Source organism: Scyliorhinus canicula, chromosome 25, assembly GCF_902713615.1.
Source record: "Scyliorhinus canicula chromosome 25, sScyCan1.1, whole genome shotgun sequence".
Classification (NCBI taxonomy): Eukaryota; Metazoa; Chordata; class Chondrichthyes; order Carcharhiniformes; family Scyliorhinidae; genus Scyliorhinus; species Scyliorhinus canicula.
The window spans coordinates 1,283,177-1,307,022 of record NC_052170.1 but is presented as its reverse complement, the minus strand read 5'-3'; the positions used below and the strand labels follow the sequence as shown (position 1 = coordinate 1,307,022).

Below are 23,846 nucleotides of genomic sequence, written 5' to 3'. Positions count from 1 at the left end.
GAAATCACAAATAAACCTGGTCCTCCCATCTCACATTCATCTATAGATACTGTGACACATACTGTATAATGCAACTGGTACTTACATCTGAAAGCTTAACTGAGTCAGGATTCGAGATAATCCTGCCTGGGATTGAACAGGTGGTGTATTTTTATAAATCCCTCACTGGCCACAGGCTAAATCCTGGAGTAGGCAGGTATTTCTCAAAACACCAACTGAAAGAAGACAGGCCCCACAGATACACCAGGTATTTATTGCTCTTCGTTCATGTGGAGCTACCAACGTCTTTATAAAGCAGCTTTTTAAATTCTCAAACTCCTTTCAGTTCGGTTTTTCCTCTGACCCCGCCTTCCCCGCCCCAACACCCTCCTGAAGACGGAGACCTGGGTGTCTGAACACCTGGTTTTGGCACCTCTGCTGCCTTATCCCAGTGAGGCAGCAAATGAGATACTTCAGTTTACAAGAGCTACTGCAGTATCGAACAGGGTCCAATTCTGGTACTTTCTGGTTAAAGATAATGTTTAATATAACAATGGAGAGAACAAGTATAAACTGTACCACACTCCCCATCTCTCCATAGATCCATGAAAACAGAGAATAAAGTATAATCCCCAGCTACAGGCAAAAAGTATATCCTTCAAATTGTTCAGTGGATGGGATATACTTCGGAATGTCCGGGTACTCACAAAGGGCGTGATTTTATGGAAAGGTTCCTAAGTGTCATTTAAGGCAGGTTTCTCCCTGGCTCTGTCAGTCAGTTCCCCCCCAGCTATCTAACCTCACTTTGCCATTTTTCCGGGCCCTCCAATGGCACCCCCCTCCCCCCACGCGATGTTCTGCCTGGTCCACATTTGTGTGGACCGAACGCTTAGAAACAGGAAGAACAGATAAGAGCAACATAACACGAGGTAACATACGGAGCACTACGGCCATCAACCAGCAAACAAAGACATACCAGACAGCAAGAAGAGGAGGGGCACTTGGGAAGAGGGGAAGTTGAAGTTCGGAGGCCCAAACTGGCCACCTGTAAAAAATGTGAATTGTAACTGATGTAGACTGTTTGTGCATGTTCACTTTCATCTCAGTTTTGTATAAAAAGAAAATCGCTAATAAAAACACGGTTCCATATTGATGCCAATACAAAGCTATATCAGCTCTTTTTCACACAAAATACCAAACACATGCTATCGCCCCTCGCAGGTTCCTCAACAAATCGCTGATAAAAACATTTTTAAAATAGGGGACTTGCACAAGGCGGCAGTAGGAATAGCGGAGGTATTAACGGGTACTTTGGATTGATCTTTACAAAGGAAGAAGATTCTATTCAGGCCGAGGTGAGAGAGGATGTGTCTCGTACACGAGAAGAGTTTACAATTCAGAAGGAGGACATATTAGAGAGGCTCTTTACTTAACGTTACCTTAACGATCCCAGGACTGCATGCGGTGCTTCCTAGGGTAATGAGGGAAGTGAGAGTGGAAGTTACAGCGGCACTAGTGATCATCTTCCCGTCTTCCTCAGACGCAGAGTTGGTGCCAGAGGACTGGAGAACTGTGAATGTTACACCCTTGACCAGGACAAACTTCTGGCCATGATGACACATTCTCAGGCTTATCCTCCAGTTCTGTTGAGGAAACTGTGAGGGGTGATACCACGAACGGGATTCTCTGATCCTGAGGCTAAGTGTTGACACCGTCGGAAACACCGTAGTGTTTCTCGACGGCGTCAACACGGCCCCAGGATCAGCAATTCTGGCCCCTATAGGGGGCCAGCATGGCGCTGGAGCGGGTCACGCTGTCGGGGTAGGGTGGCGCGATTCATGCGGCCCCGCGGCGATTGTCCGACCCAGCGTGGGGTCGGAGAATCCCGCCCTGTGTGCTTGGTATTTTGTGTGTAAAGGAGCTGATATAGCTTTATATTGGCACCAATATGGAACCGTGTTGTTCAATGGTTAGTGTGATATGTGGAATGTTATGCAGTTAGTTCTTACTGTTGACCGTTTAATAAACAAAATATTCACAACTCTCAAGTGCCTCCTCCCGGGTACAGGTGCCCTGTCTCAGAGGATGATTAGTGCACAGCATCTCAAGGAAACTTTTTTAAAATAAATTTAAAGTTCCAAATTCTTTTTTTCCCAATTAAGGGGCAATTTAGTGTGGCCAATGCACCGAGCCAGCACATCTTTGGGATGTGGGGGGTGAGACCCACGCAGACACGGGGAGAACGTGCAAACACCACATGAACAGCACACGAAACCCACGCACACACGGGGGGGATGTGCAGACTCCGCACAGACAGTGACCCAAGCCGGAATGGAACCTGGGACCCTGGAGCTGTGAAGCGATTGTACTATCCACAATGCTACCGTGCTGCCCTACTCCTTGGCCATGCTCCAGTACGCGGTCAAAGATCTTGGCACAACAATACACGTTCAATCCAGGATAGACAGCAAGCTCTCCAAGCTGCAAAGACTCAGACCTGGGTGGGCTGGGTTTGAACCCAGGTTCTCGGCGCCGTGAGGCAGCAGTGCTAACCACTGCGCCACCGAGCCGCCCGCATCGCAAAGAAACTTTCATGTTTGAACACTGAGTCTGAACTGGAGGAGCATCAATACCATAGAGGCAGCTGCCAACAATAAAACATTAAAGAGCAGGGCTTCAACACTGTGGATCTTCTCGTGACCAAGGGGTAAGTGTGTGGATTAGGGGAGGGTACCTGAGCGCGGACTCCCTAATGTTCCCGGCAGGGGTCTGGGGTCTCGGAGCTCCTGATTTGGCCGGGGGTGACGGTGCAGAGCCAGGTTTACCAGCACAACTGGCTTGCTGGGTGGCACTCTGAGAGAATGTGGGTCATGTGAAGGTCAGGGAGATTTGTGGGTCCCAGGGTGGAAGCCCTATCTGATTATAATCTCTCTCCTTCTCCAAATCCTTAGATATCAAAATCAATGGTGGTGTGGGTTCTGCAGCAGCTGCCCTCAAGTTACCTGTGGCAGCCGAGGCGGGCAGGTGCCAGAGAAGGCAGCAGCAGAGACGATGCAGGTTGAAGGCAGCACTCCATGTGCAGGGGGTCGCCGCACACCCTGAGGGCCGAGGAGGAACCCAGAGGGGGAGGCCAGCGATAGCTCAGGGTGTACAAACGTTATTGGTCTTTTGGAAAGATGACAGACAGAAGGTGCTGCAGGAGACTCCGTCTCAATAAGTGCGATACCTGTTCCATGTCCTACAGACTTGGCACCCCGTGGAGGAGGACACCCACTCCGGTGCCTGCCCGGATACACAGAGGGAGGATTCAGAATGTCCAATTCACCTAACAATGTCCGATTCACCTAACAATGTCCAATTCACCTAACAATGTCCGATTCACCTAACAATGTCCGATTCACCTAACAATGTCCGATTCACCTAACAATGTCCGATTCACCTAACAATGTCCGATTCACCTAACAATGTCCGATTCACCTAACAATGTCCGATTCACCTAACAATGTCCAATTCACCTAACAATGTCCGATTCACCTAACAATGTCCGATTCAATGTCCGATTCACCTAACAATGTCCGATTCACCTAACAATGTCCAATTCACCTAACAATGTCCAATTCACCTAACAATGTCCGATTCACCTAACAATGTCCGATTCCCCTAACAATGTCCGATTCACCTAACAATGTCCAATTCACCTAACAATGTCGGATTCACCTAACAATGTCCAATTCACCTAACAATGTCCGATTCACCTAACAATGTCCGATTCACCTAACAATGTCCGATTCACCTAACAATGTCCGATTCACCTAACAATGTCCGATTCACCTAACAATGTCCGATTCACCTAACAATGTCCAATTCACCGAACAATGTCCGATTCACCGAACAATGTCCGATTCACCTGACAGCACGTCTTTCAGGACTTGTGGGAGGAAACCGGAGCACCTGGAGGAAACCCACGCAGACACGGGGAGAACATGCAGACTCCACACAGACAGTGACCCAAGCCGGGAATCGAACCTGGGACGCTGGCACTGTGTTACCACGCTGTCCATTTCCCCCCTTCTCCCCGACCTGATGGTGCTGTATAAAATGCTGGTTAGGCCCCAGCTGGAGTGGTGTGTGCAGTTCTGGTCACCTCACTATAGGAAGGAGGTGATTGCACTGGAGATGGTGCAGGGGAGATTCACCAGGATGTTGCCTGGGATGGAGCGTTTCAGCTGTGAAGAGGGGCTGGATAGGCTGGGGTTGTTTTCCTTGGAGCAGAGAAAACTGAGGGGTGAACCTGACTGAGGTGTCCAAAATTACGAGGGACATCGATATGTTCTGGGTCAGGGTTTACAGAACCCCAAAGTGTATCATGGAGTTCACCTGACCCACACCTTTTAATAGATTGTGGTTATGGGGAGCACATGGGCCCACTCTGCAGGTGTGATGCAACAGAGATTTACAGTACTTTTATATTAAAACAATGTTTATTTATGAAACCAGTCAACACTTTATAAACCCCCAGTAAACATATTAACAACTATCAACACCAATAAATCCCCCAAAGAACACAGTACTCTCTAAGTGACTCTTAATCTTTCCTTGCAATATCCATAAGACAAAAAAACCCTTTCTACAGAAAGACATCAGGTTTAACTTCTCTACAGAAACAGGTATTATTTTAAATCACCAAAGTATCTGGAGACAGTCCTTAGATTGTAGAGAGAGAGACTAATACACCTTCTTGCTGTGACTGCAGCTATCCAGCTCTCAAAACAAAACTAAAACACACCCTGTAGCAGACAGCCCAGCTCCACCCACTCTCTGACATCACTGCAGCCATTTCTTAAAGGTACATCCACTAGAGCTATTATATAAACACTCATTTCTTAAAGGTACTCTCACATGACAGATAGGACAGGTAGGAAGAAACTTTCTTCCGTACTAGAGGGATCAATAACCAGGGGGCATAGGTTTAAGGTAAGGGGCAGGAGTGTTAGAGGGGTTTTGAGGAAAAGTATTTTCACCCAGAGGGTGACGGGAATCTGGAACTCGCTGCCCGAAAGGGTGGTAGAGACGGGAACCCTCACAACATTTAAGAAACATTTCTATGAGCAGTTAAAACTGCACAGCAGACAAGGCTACGGACCAGGTACTGGAAAGTGGGATCAGAATAGATCGGTGCTTGATGGTTGGCGCTGACACGATGGGCTGAAGGGCCTCTTTCTGTTCTGTAAACATCAATGACTCTATGGCACACTCTGGAAGATCTTACTCTTAATCCTTCTCAAGCAATAGTTACGACAGCCAGAAAGCAGCTTCATAAGGGCAAGTCACTGGGGGAAGATGGCATCCCACCTGAAACATTCAAGTACAGACTGCCTTGAGGAAACCCAGGGTCTATTCTGCCGAACCTGGAACCAGGGCACTGTGCCCCAAGACTACAAGGATGCTCTGATAACACATCTCCACAACCAGAAGAGAGAAAGTCCATCTGTGACAATCATCACGGAATATAAATGGCAGGACACATTCTTGCGAGGGTACCCCAAATCCCAGTGTGGCTTCCATGCAAGATATGGAATGGTGGCATGTGGTGCACATCAAATTGAAGAAACATCCCACCAGCCGAATACGGTGCTCATTGACCTGACCAAGACTTTTGACACAGTAAACTGGGAAAGCCTGTGGAAGGTTTTGTATAAATATAGTTGCCTTGAAAAAAATAATAATTTAAAAAAAAATCCAATTAAGGGGCAATTTAGCGTGGCCAATTCACCTACCCTGCACATCTTTGGGTTGTGGGGGTGAGATCCACGCAGACACGGAATCGAACCCTGGTCCTCGGCGCCGTGAGACAGCAGTGCTAACCGCTGCACCACTGTGCCGCCCTGAAAAGATGATTGGTGTCGTGATGGCAGAATAGCCAGCGTGGTGCCTGGCATATATGGATGATTTTCCTCTCACCCACGACACCAAAGAAGGCTGTCTATTGGCTCCAGCTCTTCACCATATACTCGTAGAATAGAGTCTTTCATAGAATTTACAGTGCAGAAGGAGGCCATTCGGCCCATCGAGTCTTGGAAAGAGCACCCTACCCAAGCCCATACCTCCACCCTATCTCCATAACCCAGTAACCCCACCCAACATTAAGGGCAATTTGGACACTAAGGGCAATTTAGCATGGCCAATCCACCTAACCTGCACATCTTTGGACTGTGGGAGGAAACCGGAGCACCCGGAGGAAACCCACGCACACACGGGGGGGATGTGCAGACTCCGCACAGACAGTGACCCAAGCCGGAATGGAACCTGGGACCCTGGAGCTGTGAAGCGATTGTACTATCCACAATGCTACCGTGCTGCCCTACTCCTTGGCCATGCTCCAGTACGCGGTCAAAGATCTTGGCACAACAATACACGTTCAATCCAGGATAGACAGCAAGCTCTCCAAGCTGCAAAGACTCAAAGCTCTCGAACAGCTATTGAGTAAACTCTTGTTTGTTGAAGATACTCCGAAGGACATTGAGCTGCTTGTTGATTACTTTGCCCTAAGCCCCAGAACACTATGTCCTGACAATAAGTCTGAAAAAGATAGAGATTTTGTATCAAAGCGCCCGTGGCCAGGTATTCCAGGACCCTACACTCACCATCGACAACACCTTTCAGTACAGAAGGTTTGCTATTTTGGGAGTATCCCCTCAAATAACCCTCTGCTGGATGATGGAACCCACCATGGCTTACATAGAACATAGAACAGTACAGCACAGAACAGGCCCTTCGGCCCTCGATGTTGTGCCGAGCAATGATCACCCTACTCAAACCCACGTATCCACCCCACACCCGTAACCCAACAGCCTCCCCCCATTAACCTTACATTTTAGGACACTACGGGCAATTTAGCATGGCCAATCCACCTAACCCGCACATCTTTGGACTGTGGGAGGAAACCGGAGCACCCGGAGGAAACCCACGCACACATGGGGAGGACGTGCAGACTCCGCACAGACAGTGACCCAGCCGGGAATCGAACCTGGGACCCTGGAGCTGTGAAGCATTTATGCTAACCACCATGCTACCCTGCCGCCCCTACCCAGTGTTTGGCAGATTTACTCACAGATTTTGGAAAGAGCACAAGGATCAAAGTCTACCAGCAATGACTCTTAGTCAACTTCCAGCTTTGCATCAAACTAAAACCATTTTGTCCTCTCTGTCTGAGATCTGTCTGCAACATCAGGTGATAGGATAAAATCCGCAGCATCGAGATTCTTGCAGAGGGCTGCATACCTGCCGTTAAGAATATGCTCATCAGAACTCAGTTTTGCTGGGACGGTCTTGCGGTTTATATGGAGGATTCCTGCATATCAAAGGTATTTACAGCAAGTTGAGCACGGGAACCCAGAGCACAGGGTGTCCCATACTTAGGTACAAGGACAATATCAAAGCCAAGCTCAGGGTGTGCAAGCTGGACCCTAATAAATGTGAAGAGAAGTCTTTCGTCAAATGATTTCAACATTTGAGGAGAACAGGGTCAAGTGACTTCAGGGCAAGTGAGTGTGGCACAAAGCAATGCCTCCATCCATCCCTCCAACACTGACTTCATACACAGTATTTACAATCAGTTATGTAACTAAAGGCTTGGCCTACGTTCACACAGGACCTCGACTGCAAACAGATTTTACTTTCTGCACACTCATCTGTCGAAGTGGTTCCATCATCACTTCAGCTGTGAGCAACATCACTTGAAAAGACCCCATTGTTTCACGTTGCCCAACGCGCGAGCCCATCAGCCCATAATACTCAACCCTTTGACTCCAAACAGCCCAAAACTCAGTTCCTGTATCGCATAATATCCAACACACAATATCCTGTGATACCCACCACTCCAAACAACCCAGCACTCCAAGTCATTTCCTACTCCCCAAATACACTGTTTTATTTCTAAATACAACGGAGAAAGCACTCCACCAAGATCTCAGCACAGGCCCTGTTAATAGTAACGTGACGATTTTATTCTCCAATAATTAGATTGGGGGATGAGGCCGGAATTTACTGATGCACAGATTGGGCCTGCATCTGTCACCAGATGCCAGGCAGGCAGGCAAGCCGGGCGATTAGAGGATTGAACGTTGGTGTGTGTGGGGGGGTTCCTCCATTGGTCGTCAAGCATCATTGCATCGTTAAAGGAACACCATGTGATATTTAAGAGGACCGAATCTGGAGCCTGATGTTTAGAATTGCTACACTATCTCAGCAATGTATACAAAGAGCTGAAGTCATGAATTTTCCTGGGAATCTGCAGGTTAATGGCGGGTATTGAAGACTCAGTGCTTTAGATGGTGAATTTCTCATATTCATTGCAAAGACACACTCGCTAAAAATCACAGCACAACTTTACATACACAATATCGGATGTTACCAGACCAAGAATTGAGCAGAAATCCTGATGGTGGATGGGACTTCTCGTTTCCTCCTAGTGTTTGAACAACACAAGAATAAGCATTCTAAGATTATTCTATTTAGACTTTAAGCTACAAGTTAGGTTTATTGAAATTACAAAATCAATTCTGCAGAGGTCACTTAATTATGAAACTTGATTGGGGAGGGGGAGGTATAATTATTCGGGGTGGGGGTTATTGATTTTGGTTGACAGGGTTTGTTGAGGTTGCAAATACATGCTTTGTTGTTCGAACTTATGTATAAAATGTTAAGAACTCAATAGAAATAGTTTTGAAAAATAAATAGAAACTTTTACATTTCCTTGAGTACAAAAGAAAATTTGCAACATTTTGCGACTTCACATCATACACCATTGAAGCTGAACCATGATACTGACTTCTTTATTAGGTTTTAGCAAATTCTAATAATAATCTTTATTGCACAAATAGACTTACATTAACGCTTTTCACAGTAACGCTGAAGTTACTGTGAAAATCCCCTAGTCGCCACATTCCGGCCCTTGTTCGGATACACTGAGGGAGAATTCAGAATGTCCAATTCACCGAACAGCATGTCTTTCGGGACTTGTGGGAGGAAACCGGAGCACCCGGAGGAAACCTACACAGACACAGGGAGAACGTGCAGACTCCGCATAGACAGTGACCCCAGCCGGGAATTGAACCTGGGACCCTGGCGCTCTGAAGCGACAGTGCTAACCACTGTGCTACCATGCATCAAGGAGACCTGGAGGCATTAACATTTGGACTCTTAAAAGAAAGTGAGAGTCCTGGATCTGAATTAGATGCGAGTCAAAAGATCTGTGTTACTAATCCTTTACTCAATTATTACCAGCATAGATCAAAACAAACTCCTTCCACAGACTCAGACCCTGCTCCAAACTGTCCTCTTGCTGTGCTCCACTCTCACATCTTGTCTCACCCATGTCCAAGGCAAAGTCACAAATCCAAATAAAGATGAGCTGGTGTGTGACTCAGTCCCAGTGAAAACGCTGCTTATTGGGCAGAACGCTCTGAACTGTACAGCTCGCTGGCTTGGCAGCTTTGAACGGTTTAATGACTGGATTTTGTCACTCTATCAACTCATGGAGGCTGTCGGGGGTTGGGTTGGGTTGGGTTTGGGGGGGTGAGTTCACGCAGAGTGGTTGGGTGTATCAATGGTACATGAGCCTGGAGGAAGTACACAGACACGACTCGTTTAAGCCGGAGTCATTCCCAGGAATGCCAAACAGGTGGGAAACCAGAGCATTGCTGAGATCCAGCCAAACTGCTGACAGAGCCTGACATCAATATCACATCTACAACTGAAGGTAATCCCTCCTATTGGGGCCTCCTCCTATTTAACTATATTCATAACTTCCTGTCAGTAAACCCCTTAGAGGGAAATCTGATGTTTGAGTGTCTGATGCCCCAGGATGGAGTTGATGTTTGAGTGTCTGATGCCCCAGGATGGAGCTGATGTTTCAATCCCTGCCCCAGGATGGAGCTGATGTTTGAGTGTCTGCCCCAGGATGGAGCTGATGTTTCAATCCCTGCCCCAGGATGGAGCTGATGTTTAAGTGCCTGATGCCCCAGGATGGAGCTGATGTTTCAGTCCCTGCCCCAGGATGGAGCTGATGTTTGAGTGTCTGATGCCTCAGGATGGAGCTGATGTTTCAGTGTCTGATGCCCCAGGATGGAGCTGATGTTTGAGTGTCTGCCCCAGGATGGAGCTGATGTTTGAGAGCCTGCCCCAGGATGGAGCTGATGTTTGAGTGTCTGATGCCCCAGGATGGAGCTGATGTTTGAGTGTCTGATGCCCCAGGATGGAGCTGATGTTTCAGTGCCTGCCCCAGGATGGAGCTGATGTTTGAGTGTCTGATGCCCCAGGATGGAGCTGATGTTTGAGTGTCTGCCCCAGGATGGAGCTGATGTTTGAGAGCCTGCCCCAGGATGGAGCTGATGTTTCAGTGCCTGATGCCCCAGGATGGAGCTGATGTTTGAGTGTCTGATGCCCCAGGATGGAGCTGATGTTTGAGTGCCTGCCCCAGGATGGAGCTGATGTTTCAGTGCCTGCCCCAGGATGGAGCTGATGTTTGAGTGTCTGATGCCCCAGGATGGAGCTGATGTTTGAGTGTCTGATGCCCCAGGATGGAGCTGATGTTTGAGAGCCTGCCCCAGGATGGAGCTGATGTTTCAGTGCCTGATGCCCCAGGATGGAGCTGATGTTTCAGTGCCTGATGCCCCAGGATGGAGCTGATGTTTGAGTGTCTGATGCCCCAGGATGGAGCTGATGTTTGAGTGTCTGATGCCCCAGGATGGAGCTGATGTTTCAGTCCCTGCCCCAGGATGGAGCTGATGTTTGAGTGTCTGATGCCCCAGGATGGAGCTGATGTTTCAGTGCCTGCCCCAGGATGGAGCTGATCTTTCAGTGCCTGATGCCCCAGGATGGAGCTGATGTTTGAGTGTCTGATGCCCCAGGATGGAGCTGATGTTTGAGTGCCTGCCCCAGGATGGAGCTGATGTTTCAGTGCCTGCCCCAGGATGGAGCAGATGTTTGAGTGTCTGATGCCCCAGGATGGAGCTGATGTTTGAGTGTCTGATGCCCCAGGATGGAGCTGATGTTTGAGAGCCTGCCCCAGGATGGAGCTGATGTTTCAGTGCCTGCCCCAGGATGGAGCTGATATTTGAGTGTCTGATGCCCCAGGATGGAGCTGATGTTTCAGTGCCTGCCCCAGGATGGAGCTGATGTTTGAGTGTCTGATGCCCCAGGATGGAGCTGATGTTTCAGTGCCTGCCCCAGGATGGAGCTGATGTTTCAGTGCCTGATGCCCCAGGATGGAGCTGATGTTTCAGTGCCTGATGCCCCAGGATGGAGCTGATGTTTCAGTGCCTGATGCCCCAGGATGGAGCTGATGTTTGAGTGTCCGATGCCCCAGGATGGAGCTGATGTTTGAGTGTCTGATGCCCCAGGATGGAGCTGATGTTTGAGTGTCTGCCCCAGGATGGAGCTGATGTTTCAGTCCCTGCCCCAGGATGGAGCTGATGTTTCAGTGCCTGCCCCAGGATGGAGCTGATGTTTCAGTCCCTGCCCCAGGATGGAGCTGATGTTTGAGTGTCTGATGCCCCAGGATGGAGCTGATGTTTGAGTTCCTGATGCCCCAGGATGGAGCTGATGTTTGAGTGTCTGATGCCCCAGGATGGAGCTGATGTTTGAGTGCCTGATGCCCCAGGATGGAGCTGATGTTTCAGTGTCTGATGCCCCAGGATGGAGCTGATGTTTCAGTGCCTGCCCCAGGATGGAGCTGATGTTTGAGTGTCTGATGCCCCAGGATGGAGCTGATGTTTCAGTGCCTGCCCCAGGATGGAGCTGATGTTTCAGTGCCTGCCCCAGGATGGAGCTGATGTTTGAGAGCCTGCCCCAGGATGGAGCTGATGTTTGAGTGTCTGATGCCCCAGGATGGAGCTGATGTTTGAATCTCTGATGCCCCAGGATGGAGCTGATGTTTCAGTGCCTGCCCCAGGATTGAGCTGATGTTTCAGTCCCTGCCCCAGGATGGAGCTGATGTTTGAGTGTCTGATGCCCCAGGATGGAGCTGATGTTTGAGAGCCTGCCCCAGGATGGAGCTGATGTTTGAGTGTCTGATGCCCCAGGATGGAGCTGATGTTTGAGTGTCTGATGCCCCAGGATGGAGCTGATGTTTGAGTGTCTGATGCCCCAGGATGGAGCTGATGTTTGAGTGTCTGCCCCAGGATGGAGCTGATGTTTGAGTGCCTGCCCCAGGATGGAGCTGATGTTTGAGTGCCTGCCCCAGGATGGAGCTGATGTTTCAGTGTCTGATGCCCCAGGATGGAGCTGATGTTTGAGTGTCTGCCCCAGGATGGAGCTGATGTTTGAGTGCCTGCCCCAGGATGGAGCTGATGTTTGAGTGCCTGCCCCAGGATGGAGCTGATGTTTGAGTGTCTGATGCCCCAGGATGGAGCTGATGTTTCAGTGACTGATGCCCCAGGATGGAGCTGATGTTTGAGTATCTGCCCCAGGATGGAGCTGATGTTTCAGTGCCTGATGCCCCAGGATGGAGCTGATGTTTGAGTGTCTGATGCCCCAGGATGGAGCTGATGTTTGAGTGTCCGATGCCCCAGGATAGAGCTGATGTTTCAGTCCCTGCCCCAGGATGGAGCTGATGTTTCAGTGTCTGATGCCCCAGGATGGAGCTGATGTTTCAGTGCCTGATGCCCCAGGATGGAGCTGATGTTTGAGTGCCTGCCCCAGGATGGAGCTGATGTTTCAGTGCCTGATGCCCCAGGATGGAGCTGATGTTTGCGTTCCTGCCCAGGATGGAGCAGATGTTTGAGTGCCTGCCCCAGGATGGAGCTGATGTTTGAGTGCCTGATGCCCCAGGATGGAGCTGATGTTTGCGTTCCTGCCCCAGGATGGAGCAGATGTTTGTTTTGATTTCCTATTACCCTCTTGTGCCCTCAAATATGATTAAATGTTCAGTAAACACAGGGACTACAAACCTAAGAGTCCTGGTGAATTGTTGTTTCTTGATGTCTTCCTCACTGAAGGAAAAATGCATAACACCGTCCAATAACAGAAGTCAGACAATCGGCCACATCTGAGGGAGCTGTGCGAGCGCTGATGCACAATATCAGTTATACCACCAAGACAACTTCCAGCGATCAACTTCCCCAGCACTTACTCACTTCTCTCTCTGTCTCCATATAGCAGAGATAGCATGGTTGCTTGCAAAACCTGGACACAGATTCACTGATCTGGGCTGAACTCGGCTGCATTTTAATCAAAAAGATATCCGATTTACACGATCCATTTACAGGATTAACAGTCGGTGATTTTTAGGAGACACAAGCAACCCTCTGAGCAACAAATTCTCGTGGGTGACAGGAAAATGTGTGTCTTGGTCCATTCCCGTCAGCCTGGGACAGTTCTCTGTCCGCAGGGCAGGACATTGCCAGAGTGGGTCCATGGTCTGTCAGAGAGTGGTCAGAATATGCTGATGTCCAAGGTTTCAGTGTCCCTCTACAGGAGACAGGGCAGCACGGTAGCACAGTGGTTAGCACTGTTGCTTCACAGCGCCATGGTCCCAGATTCGATTCCCGGCTTGGGTCACTGTCTGTGCAGAGTCTGCACGTTATCCCCGTGTCTGCGTGGGTTTCCTCCGGGTGCCCCGGTTTCCTCCCACAAGCCCCGAAAGATGTGCTGTGAGGTGAATTGGACATTCTGAATTCTCCCTCAGTGTACCCGAACAGGGGCCGGAGTGTGGCGACTAGGGGATTTTCACAGTAACTTCATTGCAGTGTTAATGTAAGCCTACTTGTGACACAAATAAAGATTATTATTACTAAATAAGCCAGAGTCCCTGTTCTTAATTGAGGGTAAATGTCTGGGGTCACTAATCCCCTTCAGTTTGTGTAAGTTTCCCCATGGAGGTCAGCCAGTGTCAATTGAATTGAACATCAGACACTGTCAGTGCTATCAGGAGAGGCAGAGGTAGTGTCTTACACAGTGTTGTGTAGGATGGAGGGCCAGCCAGTGCTCCATTTGGATGTTGTGGTAAGGAGTTGCAGAGCTGTGGATTGCTCTGGATTGACCCACTGTTTGGTATGGTCAAGGAGACAGTGTTGGGAGGAATCTGATACAAAGAGCAGAGACTGAGTGAACACTCAGTGAACTGGGACACGGAGACTGAGGGCCCAGACCCCACCCTGGGACACAGTGACTGAGGGCCCAAACCCCACCCTGGGACACGGTGACTGAGGGCCCAGACCCTATCCTGGGACACGGTGACTGAGGGCCCAGACCCCACCCTGGGACACAGTGACTGAGGGCCCAGACCCTATCCTGGGACACGGTGACTGAGGGCCCAGACCCCACCCTGGGACACAGTGACTAAGGGCCCAGACCCCACCCTGGGACACAGTGACTGAGGGCCCAGACCCCACCCTGGGACACGGTGACTGAGGGCCCAGACCCCACCCTGGGACACAGTGACTGAGGGCCCAGACCCCACCCTGGGACACAGTGACTGAGGGCCCAGACCCTATCCTGGGACACGGTGACTGAGGGCCCAGACCCCACCCTGGGACACGGTGACTGAGGGCCCAGACCCCACCCTGGGACACAGTGACTGAGGGCCCAGACCCCACCCTGGGACACAGTGACTGAGGGCCCAGACCCCACCCTGGGACACGGTGACTGAGGGCCCAGACCCTATCCTGGGACACGGTGACTGAGGGCCCAGACCCCACCCTGGGACACGGTGACTGAGGGCCCCGACCCCACCCTGGGACACGGTGACTGAGGGCCCAGACCACACCCTGGGACACAGTGACTGAGGGCCCAGACCCCACCCTGGGACACGGTGACTGAGGGCCCAGACCCCACCCTGGGACACAGTAACTGAGGGCCCAGACCCCACCCTGGGACACGGTGACTGAAGGCCCAGACCCCACCCTGGGACACAGTGACTGAGGGCCCAGACCCCAGCCTGGGACACAGTGACTGAGGGCCCAGACCCCACCCTGGGACACAGTGACCGAGGGCCCAGACCCTATCCTGGGACACGGTGACTGAGGGCCCAGACCCCACCCTGGGACACGGTGACTGAGGGCCCAACCCCACCCTGGGACACAGTGACTGAGGGCCCAGACCCCACCCTGGGACACGGTGACTGAGGGCCCAGACCCCACCCTGGGACACGGTGACTGAGGGCCCAGACCCTATCCTGGGACACGGTGACTGAGGGCCCAGATCCCACCCTGGGACACGGTGACTGAGGGCCCAGACCCCACCCTGGGACACGGTGACTGAGGGCCCAGACCCCACCCTGGGACACAGTGACTGAGGGCCCAGACCCCACCCTGGGACACGGTGACTGAGGGCCCAGACCCCACCCTGGGACACGGTGACCGAGGGCCCAGACCCCACCCTGGGACACGGTGACTGAGGGCCCAGACCCTATCCTGGGACACGGTGACTGAGGGCCCAGACCCCACCCTGGGACACGGTGACTGAAGGCCCAGATCCCACCCTGGGACACGGTGACTGAGGGCCCAGACCCCACCCTGGGTAACGGTGACTGAGGGCCCAGATCCCACCCTGGGACACGGTGACTGAAGGCCCAGATCCCACCCTGGGACACAGTGACTGAGGGCCCAGACCCCACCCTGGGACACAGTGACTGAGGGCCCAGACCCCACCCTGGGACACAGTGACTGAGGGCCCAGACCCCACCCTGGGACACAGTGACTGAGGGCCCAGACCCCACCCTGGGACACGGTGACTGAGGGCCCAGACCCACCCTGGGACACGGTGACTGAGGGCCCAGACCCCACCCTGGGACACGGTGATTGAGGGCCCAGACCCCACCCTGGGACACAGTGACTAAGGGCCCAGACCCCACCCTGGGACACAGTGACTGAGGGCCCAGACCCCACAGTGACTGAGGGTCCAGATCCCACCCTGGGACACAGTGACTGAGGGCCCAGACCCTATCCTGGGACACAGTGACTGAGGGCCCAGACCCCACCCTGGGACACGGTGACTGAGGGCCCAGACCCCACCCTGGGACACAGTGACTGAGGGCCCAGACCCTATCCTCATTCTGTCCATATTTGGCCCAGTGGCTATTTAATATTTTGCAATATATTAATGAGACATTAGAAATCCTATGAGACAAATCCATTCTCCAGTTCCCCTCTACTCAAAGTATAACCCTAACCCTAATCTCCAGCAGATCCTAATCCCGAATCCTACTCTTATCTCTCGCCCTATTCCGGGTGGCACGGTGGCCCAGTGGTTAGCACTACTGCCTCACGGCACCGCGGTCCCAGATTCGATCCTGACCCTGGGTCACGGTTTGTGTAGAGTTTGCACATTCTCCCCGTGTTTGCGTGGGTCTCACCCCCACAACCCAAAGATGTGCAGGGTAGGTGGATTGGCCACGCTAAATTGCCCCTTAATTGGGAAAATTAAAAAAAGATCTCTTGCCCTATTCTTACTCCACCCCATTCCTAATCCTAAATCAATTCTTAATGTTAAATCTATTAATTCATTACCAGAGGGCAGATTGTGCTACCACAGAGAGTGATTAAGTCAAGTGCCCTTAGTCACTGTGTCCCAGGGTGGGGTCTGGGCCCTCAATCACCGTGTCCCAGGGTGGGGTCTGGGCCCTCAGTCACCGTGTCCCAGGGTGGGTCTGGGCCCTCAGTCACCGTGTCCCAGGGTGGGTCTGGGCCCTCAGTCACCGTGTCCCAGGGTGGGGTCTGGGCCCTCAGTCACCGTGTCCCAGGGTGGGTCTGGGCCCTCAGTCACCGTGTCCCAGGGTGGGGTCTGGGCCCTCAGTCACCGTGTCCCAGGGTGGGTCTGGGCCCTCAGTCACTGTGTCCCAGGGTGGGGTCTGGGCCCTCAGTCACCGTGTCCCAGGGTGGGGTCTGGGCCCTCAGTCACCGTGTCCCAGGGTGGGGTCTGGGCCCTCAGTCACCGTGTCCCAGGGTGGGGTCTGGGCCCTCAGTCACCGTGTCCCAGGGTGGGTCTGGGCCCTCAGTCACCGTGTCCCAGGGTGGGGTCTGGGCCCTCAGTCACCGTGTCCCAGGGTGGGTCTGGGCCCTCAGTCACTGTGTCCCAGGGTGGGGTCTGGGCCCTCAGTCACTGTGTCCCAGGGTGGGGTCTGGGCCCTCAGTCACCGTGGAAACCCACGCAGACACGGAGAGAACGTGCAGATTCCACACAGTGACCCAAGACGGAAATCGAACCTGGGACCCTGGCGCTGTGAAGCAACAGTGCTAACCCCTGTGCTACCATGCCGCCCGTGTTCGAAACAGGCTGACCAACTCTCAGGGTAAAAGCACAACTGTTCCTGTCCGCGCCACCTATTAATCCGGATGAAACAAAGTTGTTCAACTGGCAGAGCTGAGGGGTGGAAAATACCTGCACCACAGGGCGGTCCAGGAATTTATCGAGGTAGAAAAGGGAGGAGATGGAATTCAGCCTCATGTTGATGAAAGTTCACAGGATGGAGATTTAATTCAGTTCCTGAATCCAGTTTGAGGTGATCCTGCCAGTTGATTTGTTCAGTGTTGAAGTCCTGGCTCCATCTTTTCGCAGTAGTCGGGGAGGGTGTTTGCTGTGTTAGTGACGTCAGTTTGTCCCAGCCCCTTTTATTCATCTGTGACGACAGAAACCATTCATTTCCAGCTAAGTGCTGGCTGACTGCCAGGTGCCAGGATAAAGAGTCACATCAGATTGATGTTGCTGTGCAGCACCACCCCGGTCACTTACTGTCCCTCAATGTGCATTGAGTGTGGAGGTGGACACATACAGGGTCAGAGTTTTCACTTTGGCTAGATTCGGGGAACCAGATATAAATTGCACACAACATCGAGCTGGTTTACTAAAGTGCCTTTTTCATCAGGAGTATTTGCTCAACCTAATTTGCATATTACTGAACATAAAACCTGCCATGAACTAGCACGATTGATTTCAAAAAGTTTTGCTTCGAACAGTATTTGTGATACATTTAAGAGTGGCATCTTAGTAAAGTTTGATTAAAACAGCAGAATAATGGCTTACCACCAAAACTAAGTATTTTAATAAACATTAATCCGCCATCTGTGAGTAACCTGATTTTAAATTACTGAAAATTGTTTTAAAAAATAATACAGAACCATTTGTTAATTATATCGGAGTACAGGAGCAATTTATTGAAAACACTTTTAAAACCTGTCAATCAGTGTCCTTACACCGACGGGAAAGCTGGATGTTCCTGGAAGACTGACAGATAGGAACAATTGACAGAATTCTAATTGGTGATTAATTGGCTCAGCGGGCTGGGTGTCACCAGTCTTGTGGGTGGGGCTTGGTTCTCGCGCAATAGGCGGAATTCTCCCAAAAAATGACAGAGTGTGATTCTCCCGAAAGGGAACAATTGGGCGGGATTCTCTGCCACATTCCTGCCCCGACCAGCCGGCGGGATTCTCCGTTACGCCGGTCGGTCATTGTGGAGCAGCCCCCCGCCGTCGGGAAACCCCCGGGCATCGGTCTAACGGAGAATCCCGGCCCCTGGCTGCCTCGCTCTGAAATGTGATCCTGCCCACTGTGGGTGGCATTCACATCGCAACGTCTCGTCAGATCCAATGTGAGGCGCTGCGAGGCGGGAGACCCCGGGAATGGCGTCTCCCAGCGGCAGTGGCGAGCTGATTTTCTGCCGCAGTATGGCCGCTGGATCACGCACAAAGTGACATTTCGGGCGAGAGAACCAGTGCGAATCGTGCCGGCTGTTCCAGTGTGATTCCCATTGCGATCTTCCTGCATTTAGAAATGGAGCCCTGCTCCCAAATTGACGGTTCAGGCATCCACCACCCCCTCCCAACATAACTGGCATCGGGGCTTTAGTGCCCCCCCACCACCATCCTCACTGGCATCAACAGCCCCCCCCTCCCCACTCCAGAAGGAGCGCTGGCATTGGGGCTCTCCCAATGGGTCTCTGTTCAAACCCTCCCCTTCTCACCGGCATAAAGCCACCCCCCCCCTCCAGTGCTGGTATCAGTGCCAAGACCCTCCCCAGGTGAGCGAGACACTGCCAAAGGGTCTCCAAATGCCCCCTCCTATATTCCCCCTTCCGGCCCTGCCCCTTTTCAGGCCCTCCCCTTGGTAGAGTCACCCTGGCACTGCCCTGGTACTTTGTCACTGCCAGTGTGCCAGGGGCACTGCCCTCCCATGTCCCTGACCACCCTGGAGTCAAGAGCACCCCCCCCCCCCCCGGCATGGTCATCATGTCTGGTGTCCGGTGGTAGAGACCAGTCGTGACTCCCGCCAGCTTCATTGATGGGTGGGTGAAATTGGGGAGAATCCGGCTTCAAACTGTCCCAGAATATTTACATGATGATTTAAATATGCTAATCAGGCTCACGCCCAGCGAGGACATGAACCGGATTATGTTGGCTGTGACAGGCCAGGAGCATCGTGCACTGGTCAGCGTCCAGCGCAAAGCCCGTTTAGTAACTGGCAAAGCGGGATTTGAGGCAGGCACAACGCGGCTGGCGAATTGCCACTGGTGCTTTTTAAATCAACCACTAAACATCGTGGAATGCCGATTTGCCCTGGATGTAAGTTGCCGTTGAAATTTCCTGATATTTGACACCGATTCCCAGTGAATTGTATTAAACAGAAATAGCAAAACTGAGGACGGGCTCTGTTCATTGTCCCAACAGGAAATTGCACTTTACATTGCTTCCAATGTGCCAGTGGCTCAGGAGAGGGAACTGTTGACAATATCAGCTGGTCTCAAAGACAATCCTTAAAATCCACCTCTTTGACCAAAACATTGGTCATCTAACCCCCAAATCTTCCTTTGTGGCTCAGTGTTATGCTTCATAATCATTCCTGTGAAGAACCTTGGGGTACTTTATTAAGTAAAGGTGCTATATAAATATACGTTGTTGTTGTTGTAGTGGAGGGTCAGTACTGGAGGTCGGCTGCTCAGCGGTTTAATTGGAATGGAGTCATGAGCAGGAGCTGGGTCCCATGGACAAGGTAAGTTTTGAAGGAGATCGGGGGGCAGTGTGGATAAAATGAGTTTGAGCTTTTCTCATGCCGATTGTGTGTGAACATTAGGCTGAGGATCTGCTGGTTTATCTGCACGGACACACTGCCGATGCTCCTTGTTTCAACTTCTCCATTTAGAACGATTACTTGGTGGAGGTGGCGGCCCCTGGTGCTGGGAGGACATATCCTGTAAGGCAGTGTTTTTCAAACTTTTTTTCCAGGGACCCATTTTTCCCAATCAGCCAACTTTCGGGGGCCCAACCCGGCCGACCCTCGCGGCCCCAACCCGGCCGACCTTCCCGGCCCAACCCGGCCCCAACCCGGCCGACCTTCCCGGCCCAACCCGGCCCCAACCCGGCCGACCTTCCCGGCCCAACCCGGCCGACCTTCCCGGCCCCAACCCGGCCGACCTTCCCGGCCCCAACCCGGCCGACCTTCGCGGCCCCCGCCGGCCGACCTTCCCGGCCCCAACCCGGCCGACCTTCCCGGCCCAACCCGGCCCCAACCCGGCCGACCTTCCCGGCCCCAACCCGGCCCCAACCCGGCCCCAACCCGGCCGACCTTCGCGGCCCCCGCCGGCCGACCTTCCCGGCCCCAACCCGGCCCCAACCCGGCCCCAACCCGGCCGACCTTCCCGGCCCAACCCGGCCCCAACCCGGCCGACCTTCCCGGCCCCAACCCGGCCCCAACCCGGCCGACCTCCCCGGCCCCAACCGGCCGACCTTCCCGGCCCAACCCGGCCCCAACCCGGCCGACCTTCGCAGCCCCAACCCGGCCCCAACCCGGCCGACCTTCGCGGCCCCAACCCGGCCGACCTTCGCGGCCCCAACCGGCCGACCTTCGCGGCCCCAACCCGGCCCCAATCCGGCCGACCTTCGCGGCCCCAACCGGCCGACCTTCACGGCCCCAACCCGGCCCCAACCGGCCCAACCCGGCCGACCCTCCCAACACCCGCCCGCGACCCACCCAACACCCGCCCCCGACCCACCCAACACCCGCCCGCGACCCTCCCAACACCCGCCCGCGATCCTCCCAACACCCGCCCGCGACCCACCCAACACCCGCCCCGACCCACCCAACACCCGCCCGCGACCCTCCCAACACCCGCCCGCGACCCTCCCAACACCCGCCCGCGACCCTCCCAACACCCGCCCGCGACCCTCCCAACACCCGCCCCGACCCACCCAACACCCGCCCGCGACCCACCCAACACCCGCCCGCGACCCTCCCAACACCCGCCCGCGACCCTCCCAACACCCGCCCGCGACCCTCCCAACACCTGCCCCGACCCTCCCAACACCCGCCCGCGACCCACCCACGGCTCCGCGACCCTCCCAACGCCCACCCGCGACCCTCCCAACACCCGCACGCGACCCTCCCAACACCCGCCCGCGACCCTCCCAACACCCGCCCGCGACCCTCCCAACACCCGCCCGCGACCCTCCCAACACCCGCCCGCGACCCACCCAACACCCGCCCGCGACCCACCCAACACCCGCCCGCGACCCTCCCAACACCCGCCCCCGACCCACCCACGGCTCCGCAACCCTTCCAACACCCGCCCCCGACCCACCCACGGCTCCGCAACCCTTCCAACACCCGCCCCCGACCCTCCCAACACCCGCCCGCGACCCACCCACGGCTCCGCGACCCTCCCAAAACCCGCCCCCGACCCACCCACGGCTCCGCGACCCTTCCAACACCCGCCCCCGACCCTCTCAACACCCGCCCCCGACCCTCCCAACACCCGCCCCCGACCCACCCACGGCTCCGCGACCCTCCCAACACCCGCCCCCGACCCTCCCAACACCCGCCCCCGACCCACCCACGGCTCCGCGACCCTCCCAACACCCGCCCCCGACCCACCCACGGCTCCGCGACCCTCCCAACACCCGTCCCCGACCCTCCCAACACCCGCCCGCGACCCACCCAACACCCGCCCGCGACCCACCCACGGGACACGTCCCTGAGTTTGACAAAGCCTGCTGTAAGGGTTATGGTGTCTTAAGGAGGGATTGTAAACCTCGGAAAGAAAATGTTGGAACTCCTCCCTCTTTGGATATTAGGTTGTCGCAGATACGTCAGCTCAGCAGTGAGGTGATCAGCTTTTGCGTTCTGAATAATCACACACAGATGGAGGTGCAGTGATGTGTGATAAAGAAAGGAGGGCATCAGCAGGGAAGTCCTGGCAGAAACCCTCACAGCAGCTGTCCACAGAGGGACAGGATGGCAATGAGTGAGTGGCAATCAATCCTGTCCAAGGTGAAAGTTAAATCTCGGACATTCACCCCCTCAATAAGAACAACAATGAGATTGGTTCAAATAGATTCAACAAGCAGTTTCCCATTGATGCACCATTGTCTGCACCATGGTATTGACGCCCTAGGCGGTAATCCTCAGTGGCTGGGCCGTGTTCTGGAGTGCCTCGGCAATGTGGGCTGGTATCTTGCCAACAAAGCCATCGAGAAACACTGTCAAACCCACCCAAATTACACTGAGAAATTCTCCCTTTGAACTGTGCCCATTGTGGGAGCTTGCCATGCATAAATTAACTTCATACACTCCCACGGGGAGGCAGTGCACAGTGGTATTGCCGCTGGACTAGTAATCCAGATTACTGGACTAGTAATCTAGTAATCGAGAGACCCAGAGACATGCTCTGTGGACATGGGTTCGAAACCCTCCAGAGCATATGATGAAATTTATATATAATAAAAATATCTGGAATTGACTTCCGGTGGTGGCCAAGAAGGAGTAAGTTGCACATTTGGTGGCTCCCGCTCGGGTCGGACTTTTTCCCCCGATTTTCTACTGGAATTGAATTGACAAATTGATGACAGAGGCAATTGTGTCCTGAATTCCCACATCGGTGCCTGGAGAGAAGGACGAGAAGTGCTGGTAAAGGCAGAAACAAAAAGGCAGAGAAGGCTTGGGCTGAAGCTGCAGCGGGAGACAGCATGGCGGAGACAGCATGGGGGAGACAGCATGGGGGAGACAGCATGGGGGAGACAGCATGGCGGAGGACCGGATCTGGTTTGTCGACCCAGTGGTCAACGGAGCAGCTGATGCAAGTTATCCAGGACGGCTTCGCCAAGCAGAAACGGGACTGCTTGGACCCGATTAAAGAGGCAATGTGATTGGATGCCCAAGATCGGGCGATCCAGAAGGTAGAGAAGGCGCTGGCTGACCAGGAGGAACATCAAACTGCGGTGGAGTTGGAGGTGGGGATGCTGAGAGACCAGCAGAAGAAGCTCCTGGAGAAGGTGGAGGACCTGGAGAATAGGTTCCTCCAGCAGAGCTTGAGAATCGTCGGGCTCCCGGAGGGGTCCGAAGGAGCGGACTCTGGGGCACACACAGCGGACATGTTTGAGAAGCTGCTGGGGATGAGGCATTCCCCCGACCCTTGGAGGTGGACAGGGCTCACAGAGCACTCGTGAGTAAACTGTGCATGGAAGACCCCCCCCCCCCCCTTGTGAGTAAGCCGTGCATGGAAGACCCCCCCCCCCCCCCCCCCGAGGGCAATGGTGGTGAGATTCCACAGGTACTGGATAAGGAGCGCATTCTACAGAGGGCCAAGCAGACACGGAGCTGTAAGTGGGATAAAAGTATCCTGCGGTTCTATCAGGATTTGAGTGTGGAGGTGGCCAGGAGAATTGCGGGCTTTAACCAGATAAGGTCAACCCTTTTTAAGAAAAAGGTGAAGTTTGGACTGCTGTATCCGGCCCGTCTCTGGGTCACGTACGAGGAGCAACACTTTTATTTTGAGTCATCTGAGGAAGCACTGGACTTTGCAAAAACGAAAGGACTGGTGGTGGACTGAGAACTTTTGACCTTTGCTGCAACATTCATGTTTAAAAAAGTTTCTCGTTTTT

General features: G+C 53.3%; 1 protein-coding gene across 2 annotated transcripts in view; it reads right to left on the bottom strand.

Moving 5' to 3' along the window:
• The window catches only part of LOC119957195 (cAMP-specific 3',5'-cyclic phosphodiesterase 4B-like), a 597,446-nt gene that overhangs the window by 127,058 nt on the left and 446,542 nt on the right, over nucleotides 1-23,846 (bottom strand). The gene's annotated exons all lie outside the window — the stretch shown is intronic.